Source organism: Talpa europaea (genome assembly GCF_964194135.1).
Source record: "Talpa europaea genome assembly, chromosome: 3".
NCBI lineage: Eukaryota > Metazoa > Chordata > Mammalia > Eulipotyphla > Talpidae > Talpa > Talpa europaea.
In genome coordinates, this window is record NC_140069.1 from 75504656 (window position 1) to 75521367 (window position 16712).

Below are 16712 nucleotides of genomic sequence, written 5' to 3' on the forward strand. Positions count from 1 at the left end.
CCACCCCGGTGGTGCAGCGGGTTGAGTGTAGCACTGTAAAACTGTCCTCAGCCTCTGTAGTGCGGGTTTGATTCCCGGCCAACCAGAGATTCCCACATGGCGCGGCAGACCTCTCCTATCACGCACCTGCTGCTCCCCTCAACAGTGCTTTCAGTCTGTCTGCTTGTTCTGCTCCCCACTCTGTCTCTGGTGAATCCTCTCACCCTCCCACGCCTCGGCCTATACCCCAACTATTGTATAAATAAAAAATAAAAAAAAAAAACTTTATAAAAAAAAGAGTGTTAGGGCCTCCCCAGTGGCGCAGCGCTTGAGCGCTGGTTTGCGAAGCTGCCTGCAGCCTCTGCAGCTCCGGTTCGATCCCCGGCTGCTCCCCGGCCACCGGAGGAGGGTCCCACATGGCACGCAGACCTCTCCTGCCGCCCGTTGCTCCCCTCAGCAGTGTACTCCGGTCCTTCTGCCTGCTCTGCTCCCCGCTCTGGCTCTGGTGAATTCTCTCACCCTCCCGCGCTTCAGACTGTACCCAGTGCTTGTATAAACAAAAAACAAACAAACAAACAAACAAATAAATAAAACATGCCTCTATTAAAAAAAAAAAAGTGTGTTAGATATAGGGCAAGAGGCAAAGCACTTTGAAATATTGTTCTTGTCACAAAAGAGAAGTAGCATTTAAAAATAACAGGGCCTCCCTGTGCCTCCCGGTGGCACAGCGGTTGAGCGCTGGGCTGCAAGGCTGCCCTGCAGCCTAGGCATCGCCGGTTCGTTCCCTGGCCACCGGCAAGGGTCCCACAAAATAAATAAATGAATGAATGAATGAATGAATGAATGAATGAACAAATAAACAAACAAATAAATAAATAAAAATAACAGAACAACAATTAAACAGTTGCTTTTCCCCTTATGGAAAACCTCTTGCAGGCCTTGATAAAGTTTTAAAACAATGCTAGCTATTTATTAGTGACATGTTCCTGCATATTTTACTATCTTACTGCTATTTGAAAAATAAGAGAGTAAAATATTCATGTTGTACATTTACATGTTTGCTTATAGATACAGTAAATTCTAAAATTAAAGAATCTGCTGTTGGAATTTTCAGGTTAATTTTTATTAACCAGTGATATTTTTTAAACCACTTTTTATAACCAACGCTGTCACTATATTGAAACTCTGAATATTATTTCATATTCTGCTTGGAGCTCAGTGAAAAGGAGCTGGTCTTCTCTGTAGCATTGTATTGCTAATGGAAGGTCTGCTATGATACTCAGTTACCAAATGGTTTTGAATGTTTTATGAGTCATGTGTTGTTTTCCCTTGGTCTGCTGAGTCATGGACGGGCATGGCAGGAAAGCACACTGGTCATTCATTGCCTTACATAGTATTTCTCAAGCACTGGATTTAGCTCACTTCACACAATGGCAGGCCTTGTGTATCCCGATTCCATTCCACAGCACAAAGCCAAGACTGCACCAGCCTGTTTTCTGGTTGAAAGCCAGCTTCTTCTCCCGCACCCCACCTCTGCATCTCCCCATAGCTCACAGTTACACCTGGGTTCTAGTCTCTTTAACCTTACATAAAAAACATATCTGTGGAGTTGAAATTACCAATTTAATGTAACCTTTTCTGACATATCTTTAGCTGATTTACCTTTGAAAAATATAAATACCTTACTTGTCTTTGCTGACCTCAGAAAAAAAATTAGTCTTAAATTGCTCATGTTAAAATAATTCTTTATTGTTTTTCTAATTAGGAAATTTAATGTGAGATATAGTACAAATCAACTTAGCTGTAACTTAAACCTATCCATTTTTTTAAAGTTACTGGAGATAAGTATGCTGAACTATTATGGTTTTGTCGGTGACTCAAAACAGCAAACCTTTATTATCTCACAGTTCAAAAGTTAAAGAATTTAATTTTTGTGGTTCTGTTGCAGAACATTTCTTGCATAGAAGTTTTTGGTCTAGGTTTTGCATGGGATTGCAGACATCTGTAGACTAGATGGGAAAATCAGCTTCTAAGATGTCTTCTGCCTTCTTAATAACAATCCCTCATAAAATATCATTATCTTGAAATGTTGATAAATTACTTTGGTTTAAGTATTTCCCTAGTATAGGATGCGGTTTTGAGTTCCAGTTTCCATATTCAGGGGTTAAAGGTTTTGTCATTGTGCCCTATTTCTTGAAGGTATTGATATGAAAGATCATGTTAGAGATTATATAAAATGTGATGGCCGAGTGGTAGGACTCAAATTCTGAAGGTCAGATTTTTTTCTCTGTTGGTGCCTGTTCTTAATAATTAGTCTATAGGGCCTCCCCTAGTGGTGCAGGCAGTTGAGTGCAGCCCTGTGAAGCTGTCTGCAGCCTCTGCAGCGCGGGTTCAATCCCGGCCCACTGGTGAAGGTCCCACATGGCACGGCAGACCTCTCCTATCTCACCCACTGCTCCCCTCAGCAGTGTATTTCTTCAGTCTGCCTGTTCTGTTCCCCACTCTGTCTCTGGTGAATCCTCTCACCCTCCCGCGCATCTGACCTGTACCCCGGTTCTTGTATAAATAAATGAATAAATCTTTAAAAAAATAATTAGTCTATAACTTAATAATTAGTCTATGAACTGAAAAATTTCTGTTTATGGGATTTAATGATTTTTTTGGTTTTTTCTCCTGTGAGGGATGCCAATGTCTCTTCAAGTTTGCCACAGTTGTTTGCTACAGGACTCCTTTGTTACTGTGTCAGTAACATACTCCTTGTCCTTCTACTTAATAGTTGAATCAGTACAGGCATCTATAGGACAGACATTGTGAATGTAGCTATCTACTCAAAGCTTGTTGAGTAGATACATGAGCTTTGTTTGAAGAATAGTCCAGTAGGAAGAAGTTGGAATTTATGTGCAGGTAGATGTTTTGATAAGCAGTAAAAAAAGTAGAATTGGGCCTCCCTGGTGGCGCAAGGGGTTGAACGCAGTGCTATGAAGCTGTCTACAGCCTCTCCAGCACGAGTTCAATCTCCGGCCAGGGAGCTATCCACATGGTGCAGCAGACCTCTCCTGACTGCTCCCCTCAGCAGTGTACCTCGGTCTGTCTGCCTGTACTGTTCCCCGCCTCTGTCTCTTGTGAATCCTCTCACCTCCCACACCTCTGGCCTATATCCCAGCTCTTATAATCATAAATAAATAAATCTAAAAAAAAATAGAATTTACCAAATTCAAGCTAGGCAAGGACATTGGGAATCTAGTTCATCCCATTGGTTATCACTGACTTCTTGACAAGTCCAATGTTAAATGTCCTGAGAGACAGACCACTGTGGTTCCTCCTTTTTTTCCTATTCAGTTCTCCAGAAGTGCATCTGTACATTTCTTTCTAAGCAACAACAAAACTAAAAAGATGTTTAGTGATATGTGTATAAAATACAGATAGTTCAGGTCTTCTGGTGAAAAACTTTAAAAATTATATTATTAAGTTTAAGTTTCTGGGTTAAAGTAATTTAAAAGAAAACACACACTGGAGGGTTAGCATATTTTCTAATAAAGGTTACTATAAGGGGTTTGATAACAAGTATGTGTGTGATATTTTAAATGAACATTTATTTGATTACACGTCAATATAAGTGATGTCTCTCTTTTAGGTTTTAATAGCTTTGATATATATTTTGCAACCATGAAGTTTACATTTTAAAGGGGGCAGTTTGATCGTTTTTAGTATATTTACACAATCATGTAACCATCACTATAATTTGATATTAGAACTTTTTGTCCTCCCCTAAAGAAACCTTAGACATAATAGCACTAATTCCTATCTTCTTTCTCCCCTTCCCAACCTTAGGCAGCTCCTAATCAACTTCATTTCTCTATACATTTTGCCTATTTTTGGATACTTCATATAAATTCTGGATATTTGATATAAATGGAATCATACAGTATGTGGTCTTTGTGTCTGACTTCCATTTGTTTCTTCAAGACCTTGGTGATATAGCACACATCAATATTTTATCCCTTTCTCTGGCCAAGTTATATTTCATTGTTTATATGTTATATTTCATTGTATGGATATGTCATTTTATTTAGCTATTAATCAGTTGATTGAGACTGGATTTTTTTCTACCATTTGACTATTGTGAATACTGTTACTGTGAACATTTGTTTACAATTTTTTATGTGGCCATGTGTTTTTATTTTTCTTTGGTGTGGAATTTTAATCTTAGCGGATCATATGGTATCTCTATGGTGGAACACTTAGAGGAATTTTCAAACTATTTCCCAAAGGGATTGCACCCTCATTATTATTCTCATTAGCAAATAAGAGCATTTAAACTTCTTCACATTCTTACTAGCATTGATTTTTATCTGTCTCTTTGATTATAAACATCTGGTGGATATCAAGTGGTATCTTGTTGTTTTGACTTTTATCTCCCTAATTATTAGTGATGCTGAGCAAATTTTCATGTGCTTATTGAAAATTTGCATATCTTCTTTGGAGGAGTGTCTGTTAAAACTTTGTTCATTTGGGGTTTGGTTTGTCTTTTTTTTTTACTATTGTAAAATTTCTTTGTATATTCTTGATACATGTGTCATATCAATATATGATTTGAAAATATTATTGCACATTGTATGAGTTGTCTTTATTGATGATGTTCTTTGAAGTATACAAAGTTCTTCATTTTGATCAGTTAGTCTCACTTAACCTTTTTTTAATGCTATTCCTTTTGGTGTTTTACCTAAGGATTTGTCTAATCCAAGGTCATGAAAATTAATACCTGTGTTTTCTTCTAAGAGTTTTACAGCTTTAACTCTTAAATTTAGATCTGGAATCTACTTTGAATTAATGTTGTGTATGGTATAAGAACAGGTTGCATGTGGGTATTCATTCTTTTCCATAGTTGACCCAGGACTTTCTCTGTTATCTTGACCCCTTTATCAAAAATCAGTTAACCATAAATGTTAGGACTTACTTCTGGACTTCCAGTTCCATTAATCTAGCTATCCTTATGTCACTACCCCATTTAGTTTCTAAAACCACAATTTTTGCTGTAATTACTTGTGGAATGACAAAATAAATTAACTTCTCTTAAAGCATCTTGATTTTGAGTTCTTTCCCTTTAAAAGGCCCTTATCATTTCTCCTACTTATGGTAGAAGTTTAAGAAACATTGGTATGAAAATGTATAATTTGTGTGTGTTTGTAACATACAAACTATTGATTGATTTCTTAGATCCACCATAGTTTATTAAGTAAATTTATAGTTAGTAAATAGTAAGAAGTAGTTTTATTCAAGAAACTATAATGGCCTCTTTTTATATAATTAAATAAGTAGGTAATTCTAAAATATGCCCTAGTTTGGTATGATTTGTACAACTCTCTGGAGAGATTTCACCTTTTTTGTATATGTATGGGATGTACTTTTAAAGATATCTTATATTGCATACTCTTGGCATTTAGTGTGTTTTTAGATTGGTTGAAGATATCTCAGGAAATATTCCTCATTTCATTATGAAATATATCTTTGATTTTAAAAACTAAAAAAAATTTATTACAAAGTGACATTCAAAAAGGGGTACCATTGATTATTATACTCATTTTGAAACTGCAAATTTTTAGGTGGAGCAGCTTTTTTTATATAACCAAGCTATGACATTTTATGCCTTTGAAAAATGAGAAAAGCAAAAACTATATTGGCCCAAATAGCAACTCTGATCATTGCAAGTGAATTTTCAACTAGTACTGTAAACTAAGCAGCACAAGTTTGAAGAGTTCAATATCTAGGAAATGATGATAGCCTTGTAGTAATCATAAATTATAGATATCAAAACCTCTCTGAGCAGATGGCAGCTCATACAAGGGGAAAAGAGAGTAGAGACAGATATCATATAACTGAGGGGTTATGACCTTCTGCCATTAAAAAATAATTTAATCTTAAAAAAATTAGAGCAAAGGCTAGCCAGATAGAGGTATATGGCGGAAAAAAGACATTCTTAATCCTTAAAAATACTCATCTTCCTTAGTCTAATACCTCAGTGAATCTTGGAATTATATGCCAAATTCTGTGATGAAAGGTTCAAATGACTAGAGATTAGAGAAGCAAAATAGGAAAAATAGAAGACCTACAATGAGATACTGATGATGTCATTTTATAAGAATATTGAAAGAGATCTCTAATATTTTAGTTGTTTTGATTATATTAAAATTTTTGATTCCTGGGACCTCCCTGGTGGCTCATGGGTTAAAGACAGCACTATCAATCTGTCACCAGCCACTGCAGCACGAGTTCTATCCCAGGCTAGCCAGGGAGCAACCCACATGGCACAGCAGACTTCTCCTGCCTCACCCACTACTCCTCTCAGCAGTGTGTTTCAGTGGATCTCCCTGTTCTGCTCCCCACTCTCTCTGGTGAATTCTCTCACCCCCTGTACCTCTGGCTTATAACCCAGTTCTTATATGCATGAATAAATAAACCTTTGAAAAATAAATAAAATTTTTGATTCCTGAATAAACAGTTTCAAAAAATAATTAGAACCCACTTCAGGATAGCCTTGCAAAACAGCATCTTAGCAGAAAAGTCCCGAGACAGTAGTTTGACACATTTGTTGATATTTTTTATGGTTCTAGCTTCTTAGGTCTTTGGAGATAGCTCCTTACCCACCAGGGTCTAGGAAGAGGAGGTTATAGTTCTGTCTGGCATAAATTTTTATTTTAGGTTTTCAAGGTAAGTTCTTAGTAGTTGAATGCCATAGCTGGATTTATGGACTCTACTGCTTGGCACACGAGCATAAAAAGCTTATTCTAAATTCTGTTTTGTTTCCATGTTAAAAAAAAAAAAAGAAAGAAAGCACATTCTTTAAAGGTGCCATTGAGAGAGCTTTCAACATGTGAACCATTGAATTTTTCTTTTTTTAAGTATAACCTCTTGAGTATCACAAATTCTAACACATGAGCATAGCAATGAAGTTTCTATTTTGGAAATAAGTCTGCCAAGCAGTCTTTTCTAGATTTTTTTTTTAATTGCTCAACTTTCTCTGTCAGCAGGTAAATTTTAGCTTCCTATGGCCTTTACCTTTGAACTCGAAATGCACTTCATAATAACTGGTTCCACTACTTTGACAAATTACTAAATTGTCACAGTGCTGTTTGCAGAATAGTTTATTTTTAGAAACTAGACAGTCAGCTGTTTGGTGTTGTGTTGGGATAGAATGAGCAGACCTGACCACTGGGACTGGTCGCTTTGTAAGCTAAAAAATGTCAGTCAGCAAACGAGGAAAAGATGCTGCTTGAATGAAATGAGTGTAAGTACTTCACTATTTAGGCTGAAGAGTCCTGGCAAATTCTACTGTAAGGCAGAGTTGATAACATCAAGCAACTTCTGTAAGTTTCCAGGGATGATTTGCAAACAATAAATGGCATTTTAAATCCTTTTTGGAAGAGGATTTAGTAGAGCAGCTTTTTGTAATGCAAATCTTTTAAAATCCAGACATCCCAGTAAACTACTGTGACCACTAACCATGACATGGTGAGGTATACTTCCTAAGTGCTTGCTCTTCTCTGGTCAGATTGGAACTAAGGTGTTTGGAGTCAAAGGGATTTGACATTAGATACCCCTCTCAGGCTGCTGTCCAGTGGATCTCAGGGTGATATTTCTGCAGGTGGTCAGATATGTAGTCTGAGGCAGTGTTCTACATGTAGACTTTCCTTGTACATTACTCCATGGACATCTTCTTGATTTACATCATAATGGTTGCCTGTTGAACCATTGTAAATAATAGCTTGATTTCTTTCAGGTACTGTTGTTATAAATTATATTTCCATTCCTGGAACTTCATTTCATGTTATAAACATACCAAAATTGATTAAAAAGTTACCGATTAATAGTAAGTAAAACGCAAATGCAACCTTTGCAAACTTTGTTCTTTAGATGTGGTAATACAGTTTTAAAATAGCTGTATTATAAAAGTATATTTTGATGGATTTTTCTATTAATGCTAAACTGAGACTAAGAATAGAAATCTGGGGCTTCAAATAAAAATCATTTTCAGCCTCAAAAGCAGGCATTCTCCATTTCTTTCAAAATTAAGTTTTATTTGCCTCAAACATTAATTGCTTCTTTTTTGTCAATATGGAGGACTCTCAAAGTCTGAGGTGGATCCCTGGCAACTTCATTTTTCTTCAGTCATCCTTGTTTCATATCCTTCAAAAGCCTGTTGAGAAGTTTTTTCTTTAATAAGTTCTACTAACTTTTCCATATGTAATATTTGCATCTTGTTTTCAATTTCCCCACCCCCACCCCTGAATTCTGATGTTAAACCTACCATCTGTCTTCCTTGAGCAATCAGACTATCCTTTGAAAATATCTTCCTTTGCATATTGAGAGCGCTGTGATTATTAAGTGTTTTGAATAGTTAATGTCTGAAGGAATCATTGCCAAGTTCAGAATGCTCATCATGTTTCCTGGTGGAATGCAGTACCAGTTGGCTGCCATTTACACTGGGAGGCTCTCACACACAAGCTCTCTCTCTTCTCTCCCTCCCTCACTACCTCCCCATCCCCACCCAGGGCTGTGTTAAATACTGTCATTACCACTGAAAGATTTTTACCCTTTTTTTTTTTTTTACCATAAGACTATAAAGCAAGAAGTCACTTTCACACATAGTTTACGTTAGCATCACTAGTACAAACTAAATTCACAGTCATTTCACAGTATAATGCCTTGTATCTGCATTCTTGAGGACAGCTTTGTGTCTGGATTCACATTCAGTGCTGTGGAGACATAGCAGCCAAATTTCAGGAATGGTAGGACATTTCCAAAAGCAGGCAGTTAAATTGATATTGGTGAAAAGCAGTCAGTAAGCACATTAATCAATCAGATCAGTGATTGCTAGGAAAATAAATATTCCAGCTCTTAGGAAAAGTGTGTGTGGTTGTGTGTGTGTGTGTGTGTCCAACCATGGGGTCATTTTACAATCCTTTATTTGTCTTAAAGCATCTTGGATCTTCCCCCACTGCCCCCATTGTTTGTTTCCTTTTAATTTTCTAGTTCACTTTCAGGTCACATTCCTCTTTGATATTTGTGCCAGCGATAACTAGGGCAAATTGAATGTTTACCAATGGTGAATGAGCTGTGTTAAGTGTCCTGCAGTCACGGATCACCAGGAACATACTATGCTAAGTGAGAAAGAGGGTATTATGGAGCTTGAACTGGTGAGAGGTGATTTGGGGAGGATTTAAGGAAAAGGGTTTTGCTCTAGATTGGATACTGTCAGGAAGCAAGAGTAATTCTACCATTGGGTATCTTGATAAATCTTCTCTAGAAGGAAGAAAGACCCGATCAAGGCTAAATACATAAATGGTAGAGAAGCAGCAGTCTCTCATGTTAGCTGGGTGGGGGGTGTTTAGTCATTGATGTGGCTTGGAAAATGTTCTCATTTTTTCTGCATTCACACATGATTATGCAGTAGTCTTGTTTTTGTCCTGATCCTTCATGGTCACAACCTTGTCTGATGTTGGTGTTCTGTGAAATTGTTGATATACACGCAGGGAATACCAAGGCCCAATTGTGAGTGCCTGGCCAGCTCCTGCTTGTCAGCTTTTCTTTCTCATTTAAAACAAGTAAAATACCCCACATTTGCTCGGTTGTGTCTATTTAGGTACTTTAGGAAAAAATATAGATGGTCTGATTTTTTTGTTGTTGTTTGTAGAATTACATGTAACAATATTCATGGAAGGCTACATACCAAATTATTAACAATAACATTGTTAGCAACATCTGGGTAACATGAGTGTTTTATCTGGTCTTCAGGTGCCTTTTATTTTCCTCTCTTTTGTAGTAAACTTACATTACTTTTATAATAATTACAAAGCATTAATTAAAAAAAATTAAGTAGTCCTCAACTGTTTCTGCATCTTTTTAACCTAACGTTGTGAATCATGTGAAATTCCTTACTTTTGAAATCTATTTTTAACACAAATATTCCTGAATATCACATATTTCTTTGTATAATATTCCAACCTCTGGATGTGTTTAATTTTCTAAATAATTATCCAGTTATTGGACCTCTAGGTTGTATCCAGTTTTTGGTTATCATAAATCATGCTGTGAGAAGCTGAAAATCTTTGAACATGAACTTTTGATTATACTTCTGAATGTTTTCCTAGCACTAATGCCTAGGATTGGGGATTCCTAGGTCAAAGTTTATCATTATTTTTAGGCTTTTGATACTACTGTCAAGTACAGTAGTATCAGAAAATATACCAGTATCAGAAAACATACCAGTTTACCAGTGAGTAGACCTGTTTTACCACATCCTCTTTGCCAGTTGATACACAAAGAAAGATATTCCATTGCTCTATTTTGTTACTTCTTTGAATTATTAGCGATTTTGAAGATTTTTATTTACTGGCCACTTATATATCTTCCTTTGTGATTTGTCTGATTGTGTTCTTTGCTCGGGGCAGCTTTTAATATTACCATAGAAGTCAGAACAATGAAGACTGTCCATTTGATATTTATTGTCAGTTGGAGCACAAATTATTGCTGCTTACTGAATAGCCTGCAGCCTTTTCTCCAATTTTGGCTAAACCTGGAATAATTATTCTTGTTCCCAGGGAGGCATTATATAGGAGTCATAATGAGACTTTCAAGTAGACACTGAAGTGTATAAAAAGAGGACGAATATACGCTATGTGGGTGTGTGTCTGCCCCCAAACTGGCAGTCATGCCGGTGAACTAGCTACGGGGCAAGGACTGACGAGCTTGCCCAGTTAAAGGCAGTTCATTTTGACTTGGTTTCTGTGAATAGTGTCTTGATCTTTATTTTTCTTTCTCGCCTTTTGCTTTGCTTTGAGTTTTATGTGAAGTGCTTGTATCTATGCCTATGTGTTCAAGTGATTCTTTCTGTTAGTCAACACTTGGTAGTTTGCATTTCTTCTTCATACACTCACTATGCAAAGATCTCCCTCCAGTCACCTGTGACTGAGATTATATCCAGTTAAAATTAGAAATATTTGTTCATTCCACAGATCATTAATTCAACAGTAATCACCTAGTGAGTGACTTTTATGTTTTTTCCTCTACTACTGAAGGGGTCAGACCTTGAACCCAACCCTGGGAAATGTATCCTCGGACAACTGCAAACTGAAAAATGCATCACGGTGTTTGATATAAACAAACAGCCTGAGTCTGTGGGATCCATGATGGAAGTATTTTGGTTTTTTTGTATTCTTAGTGGCAATATTAATTTTAAAATGTTCCAATTGGGCCTCCCCGGTGGCGCAGCGGTTGAGCGCTTGGTTGCGAAGCTGCCTGCAGCCTCTGCAGTGCCGGTTCGATCCCCGGCTGCTGGGTGAGTGTCCCACATGGTGCGCAGGCCTCTCCTACCGCCCGCTGCTCCCCTCAGCAGTGTATTTTGTCGGTCTGTCTGTTCTGCTCCCCGCTCTGGCTCTGGTGAATCCTCTCACCCTCCCACTCTTCTGACTATACCCAGTGCTTGTATAAATAAACAAACAAATAAATAAATGAATCTTTAAAAAATAAAAATAATAAAATAAAATAATAAAATGTTCTAATCATTTGCAATTTTGAGTTTGCAGATGCAGAAATTGCAGATTGCCAGTTTAAATAGGAGCCCACCTCACATGCTGCTAGGTGATAGGTAGGCCTCTGTCTTGTCTAGTTCTTTAATATAAGGAAACTGCATCTGAGTGGCATTTCTCATGCCTAGCATTTTTGGTTCACATTGAATTCAAAGCTTAGATTTTTTTGGTTACTAAAATGCCTATTAATCTTCCATATGCTGTAACAATGTGATGTGTTTTTAAATTTCAAAGCATTGTTCTGTCTATATAGTTTTCACAGAATTAGGTAACTTCAAGGACTTGTTCAAAAATCTCTGTTGCACTAGGATTGTGTTTGCTCCAGTATTGCTTGGGATCAAGTGACTTAACCAAGCAGGCTGTGGAAATTCTTCTTTGTATACAGAGGGTGTCTGCACTGGATCAGTTGGCCTGTATTTACCTGCTTTTAAACATGTTAAATGACTTTTAGGGAAAGGAAAGTGTACAAAAAATGACCACTGAATTTGAAGCAATACTATAATTGGGGAATTCTCTTTTCCTTTCTCTGTTTTACGTTCTCTCTTCATGGTAACAGTAAAACCGTTGGTGGTGTTGAGAAAAACATTGTATTTTATTTATTTTTTTAAGATTTATTTATTTATGCATACAAGACCTGGGGTACAGGCCAGAGATGTGGGGGGGGGCGGAAGGTGAGAGGATCCACCAGAGACAGAGTAGGGAACAGAACAGGCAGACTGATCAAAATACACTGCAGCAGGCGAGACAGAAGAGGTCTGCCTCGCCATGTGCGTTTCTCCCTGGCTGGCCGAGGATTGAACTCGTGCTACAGAGGCTGTGGATTGCTTCATAGTGTGGTGCTTAACCCTTGCATCACCAGGGAGGGCTAACATCATGTTTTAAATGTTGGTACTGAGCTGAAGCAGAAAGCAAGACAGAGACACTACCTGCTTCACTGGGGTCCTCTCAGTCACCCGACCTCTGTCAAGACTAAAGTCCTAACTGCTATAGCCACCCACCACCCTGTCCTCTCCATGCTCACTACTGTTTTGTTCACTTGCCTTCTTGAATTTTTAAATGTCATTCCTAATACTTTTATAGTAATGGAATTTTAAATCCTTCTGTCATGAGTCCTCCTCATTATCACCCCCTTTGTCTGTATCACTGAGACAGTCTCATTTGGCTTATTCTAATTTGCCGAGTTTTACTTTCCATATTTCTTTTATGACCTTGAGCTCCAGGATCATCTCAGAGTGAGTGCTTTATCTTTGTGGAATCTTTATTGTCTCCCAGCCCCCCTGTCCTTCCTGTAGGGACACACCTGGTATCTGAGACTTTCCATGGACTTACACTCCAGCCCAGGGTCTCCTCCTGTCTTGTCCGCCTGAGAGCAAGCAGTGTTGCTGGTGTTTAAGAGGCCTGAAGGAGTCAAGTGATTTATATACTTGAAAGATCACAAGATGATTAAAAAGGGACCAATCCTACTCCCTTTCCAGTGGGAGAGTGGGTGATCTGTAATGATGGGTATGATGGTTCCAGAACCGGCTGCTTTATTACAACCTTGTGGGAATCCCTCCACATGTGTGGGAGATTCTGGGGTGTGCATCCTTGCCACTCTGTAGTTTAGGAAAGTACTGGATAGATTTATCAGCACAAAACATAGGAGAATAAAGTATATTGCTGAGGATGTGAGGGCTTCTATTGAAATATAAGTACTGAGAGTGCTGACTGCCAGAATGTGGATTTATGGGAAATAAAGCCCTAAAATACTTTCTCCAACAAAAAATAGACCTCTTGGAAACAGTTTTTCCTCTCTATGTACTTAGCTCCCATTGAGCTTAAATTGCTCTCAGTATTGTGATAATGACAATTCAATATTACAGGATGTGGAAGATGAACCAAATAAATTAACCAGCTGCTTTTAAGGGTAGTTCACTCAATGGCTTACCCTCTAAAATGCTTTGTAGAACATTCGTGCTCGGTAGGTCTCTAGGCAGTTTTATGACTGAAAGAAAAAGAAATGGATTTTATTAAATGTCAGTGAAATACAGGCGGCTATTTTTGTGGTAGTTAAATTAGCATAGAATGTTTGTAGGAACGGTATCTTTTCTTAAATCACTAAAGCGGGACTTTCCTTAGCATAGGAATGTGTTTCTGCTGAAATTCTCATAGATGAGGATAAAAAAAAATAAAGAACAGATTGTTGGGTTCTTCATCCTGTTATATGAAACTCCATTCTACAGAATGTTAGAAATCAAATCCTATATGTGGAACATAGTTTTACTTGGAGAGCTTAGAGGACAGTAACGGGAATGATTCCATAATTAGTTGACCTTTAACGTTTTATACTAGGTATGGATTGAAAACTAGGACTCATACGTAAAGAAGAAAGTGGAGTGGAGAGGGAAGGCAGAAGTAAATGTTTTAAGGGGCCAGGCTGGTAATAGAGAGGAAAAGAAGTGGGCCAGGTGTGAGACGGCGGCAGGAGAAGTGGCCACTGTAGCAACAGGGAGCGCCTTCTGCAGTCATGCAGACATTTCACATGCTCACTGTGAAGGTCAAATACAAGGTCAATCTGCATCCCTGAAATAAAGGAATGGAATGAAATAAATGAACTGACTGAAATAAATGAACTGACCGACCCAAACTGAGTAGGCGAAGACTAACCTCAGTTCTCAAACTTTTGATATGTTGTGCATTATTTATATTTCCCGGTGTTGAGTAAAGAAAATTAGACCAATGTTTTTGTGAGTGGGACATGGAATTAGTATAAAGGAGCCCTTTCTCCAAGTGAGGATGTATTGAATGTATGAATCTATCATAGAGTTCTTTCTTTCAGATTTTTGGGATTAGGGCAGACTCCAGTGAGTCCAAAAACAGGACTTCATTAACAAAAGATGGACTGAATACCCGAAGGGTTTGGGGGAATTCCCATAGTTCCTCTTACAGCAGACACATTGTATGTATGGACTCTGAAGGAAAGAATAAGACTCATAGACCAAGGAAATCCTACTCATTATCTAATATTTATTATGCTTGGTGTGTCTAGCAAAGTATAAAATGTGGTCTCTTTTCCCGGTGCATTTACAGCCTGTTTGAGAGATGAATTTAGGTGAACAAACTAAAAATGGTATTCATTAACCTGTGATGGAACCAGCCTGGCCTTAAAACATTACAGAATCAAGAATTAGAGGGGAAAGAATTCTCCTGAATGATGAGCCTTCCTAATATATTTGACTATTTACAAATCATTTCTTAGTTTTCATCCATAAATTATAAAAATAAAATGACTGAAATAACTGCTATTTGAGAAACATTGGAAAATAACTTGAAACGTATGAAATATTAGATTCATAAAATTTATTTTCATTTATAGAGGTTTTGACTGTACTATAAAAATATCATTAGACACCTCTTTGCCCCTTTGATTCCATCAGATCAGGGCACACACAGTTTATTGTAACAGAACTCAGAAAACTTTGACTCAACAATGAGAGAGACTGAATTCAGAAGTCTCCCCCTTTTCCTTTTCCTGCCCTTTGCTGGAAGTTTCCCTTGAAGCTAGAGTAGGAAACAAAGGGAATCCAGGGTGCAGCCCCTCAGCTTCCTCTGTAAGCAGAAGCACATCACAGAAGGAGGGGTCAGTTGGAATCAGTTTGGATCTTGATTAGAATTGCACTAACATTTATAACAGTTTTTTTAAAGGAGTTAAAATTTTTTTACAGTTTATGTGAATTAATATTCAGTATTCCGGGCCTCTCCTGTGGCACAGCGGTTGAGCACTGGATTGCGAAGCTGCCTGCAGCCTCTGCAGCACTGGTTCGATGCCCGGGGTTCGATCCCCGGCCACCAGGCGAGGGTCCCACATGGCACGCAGACCTCTCCTGCCGCCCGCTGCTCCCCTCAGCAGTGTACTTGGTCAGTCTGCCTGCTCTGCCCTCCACTCTGGCTCTGGTGAATTCTCTCACCCTCCCGCGCTTCTGACTATACCCAGTGCTTGTATAAATAAATAAGTAAATCTTAAAAAAAAAAAAAAAAATCAACATTCCTCCTCTAAGTTCTAGTGAGTTCTCTTAATTGTAAAAATAAAACAATGCATATATAGCATATTAAATTTGTATTAACAGATGTATACTGTAATTTGCATGTTCCATATACATATTTAAAATCATACATTTTATATTCTTCGGTTGTTTAGATCTACCACAATTTACTCAATCATTCCTCAGCCATAAGTCTATTTTGGACTGTTATAAATAACTACGTACATTTTTGCTTAATTGTGTAATCATTTCTTAGAATAAATTTCTAGGCATAGATCCCTAGGGTCATATTTAAAGCTTTGAGTCCATATGCTAAAGACCCTCCAGAAGGACCCTCTAGAATGATGGTACGACTTCTGCTGAGTAGTTTAAGGGTATCTTGTAGCACTCTAACCCCCCTCCATATCTGATTTTATCTTTATGATACATCTTTTTCAGTTATTTCCTTTCTTTTTCTGTTATCTGTCAATTCTAGGGCCATGACTATACAATTTGGGTGTCAATTTTATGAAATGTTTTACTGCTTGGCAGGGTAAATCCACACACACACGACACACACACACCATTATTCTCCCAAAAATTCCTGTTATTCTCACGTATTTTCAAATGAATTTATAGCATTTGGAAGTTGTAGAAATAATTCCTTTGGGGTTTTCTTGGGCTTGCTTTAAAATCATAGGTTAACTTAGTTAAAATGTCACTGTAACTAAAAATGTTGAGTCTTATTATTCCGGAACATAATGTATCTTTCCACTTACTCTTTTCTTATTTTATATTTTTAAATAAAGTGTTTTTTTTTTTCAGTAGCTATTACATTCACATGTGTTTTTATTAGTTAACTTTTAGAACAATGTACTTTCCCTGGCTTATAACTTTGATTGCATATCCTAAAGTTTAGGTTTATAGCATTTGTATTCTCATTTTCAAAGTTTCAAAGTATAGTTTGATAGACAGTATTTTTTTATTTCCATTTTCCTTGTCTTATGCGGCATTATTAATTTCTTGCTTAATTTTCTTGTAACCCGAGAATGACAAGAATTGTCAAAGTTCTTCTTTATTTCATGGAATATCTACTTTATATGTAGTTGGGAGTGAGAAATTTTTATTTTTCCCCAGATAAATCTTT

The 16712-nt window shown here is 37.5% G+C and overlaps 1 protein-coding gene across 3 annotated transcripts in view; it reads left to right on the plus strand.

Moving 5' to 3' along the window:
- The window catches only part of VPS41 (VPS41 subunit of HOPS complex), a gene marked incomplete at both ends in the record, with an annotated part of 176782 nt that overhangs the window by 85655 nt on the left and 74415 nt on the right, over positions 1-16712 (plus strand). The gene's annotated exons all lie outside the window — the stretch shown is intronic.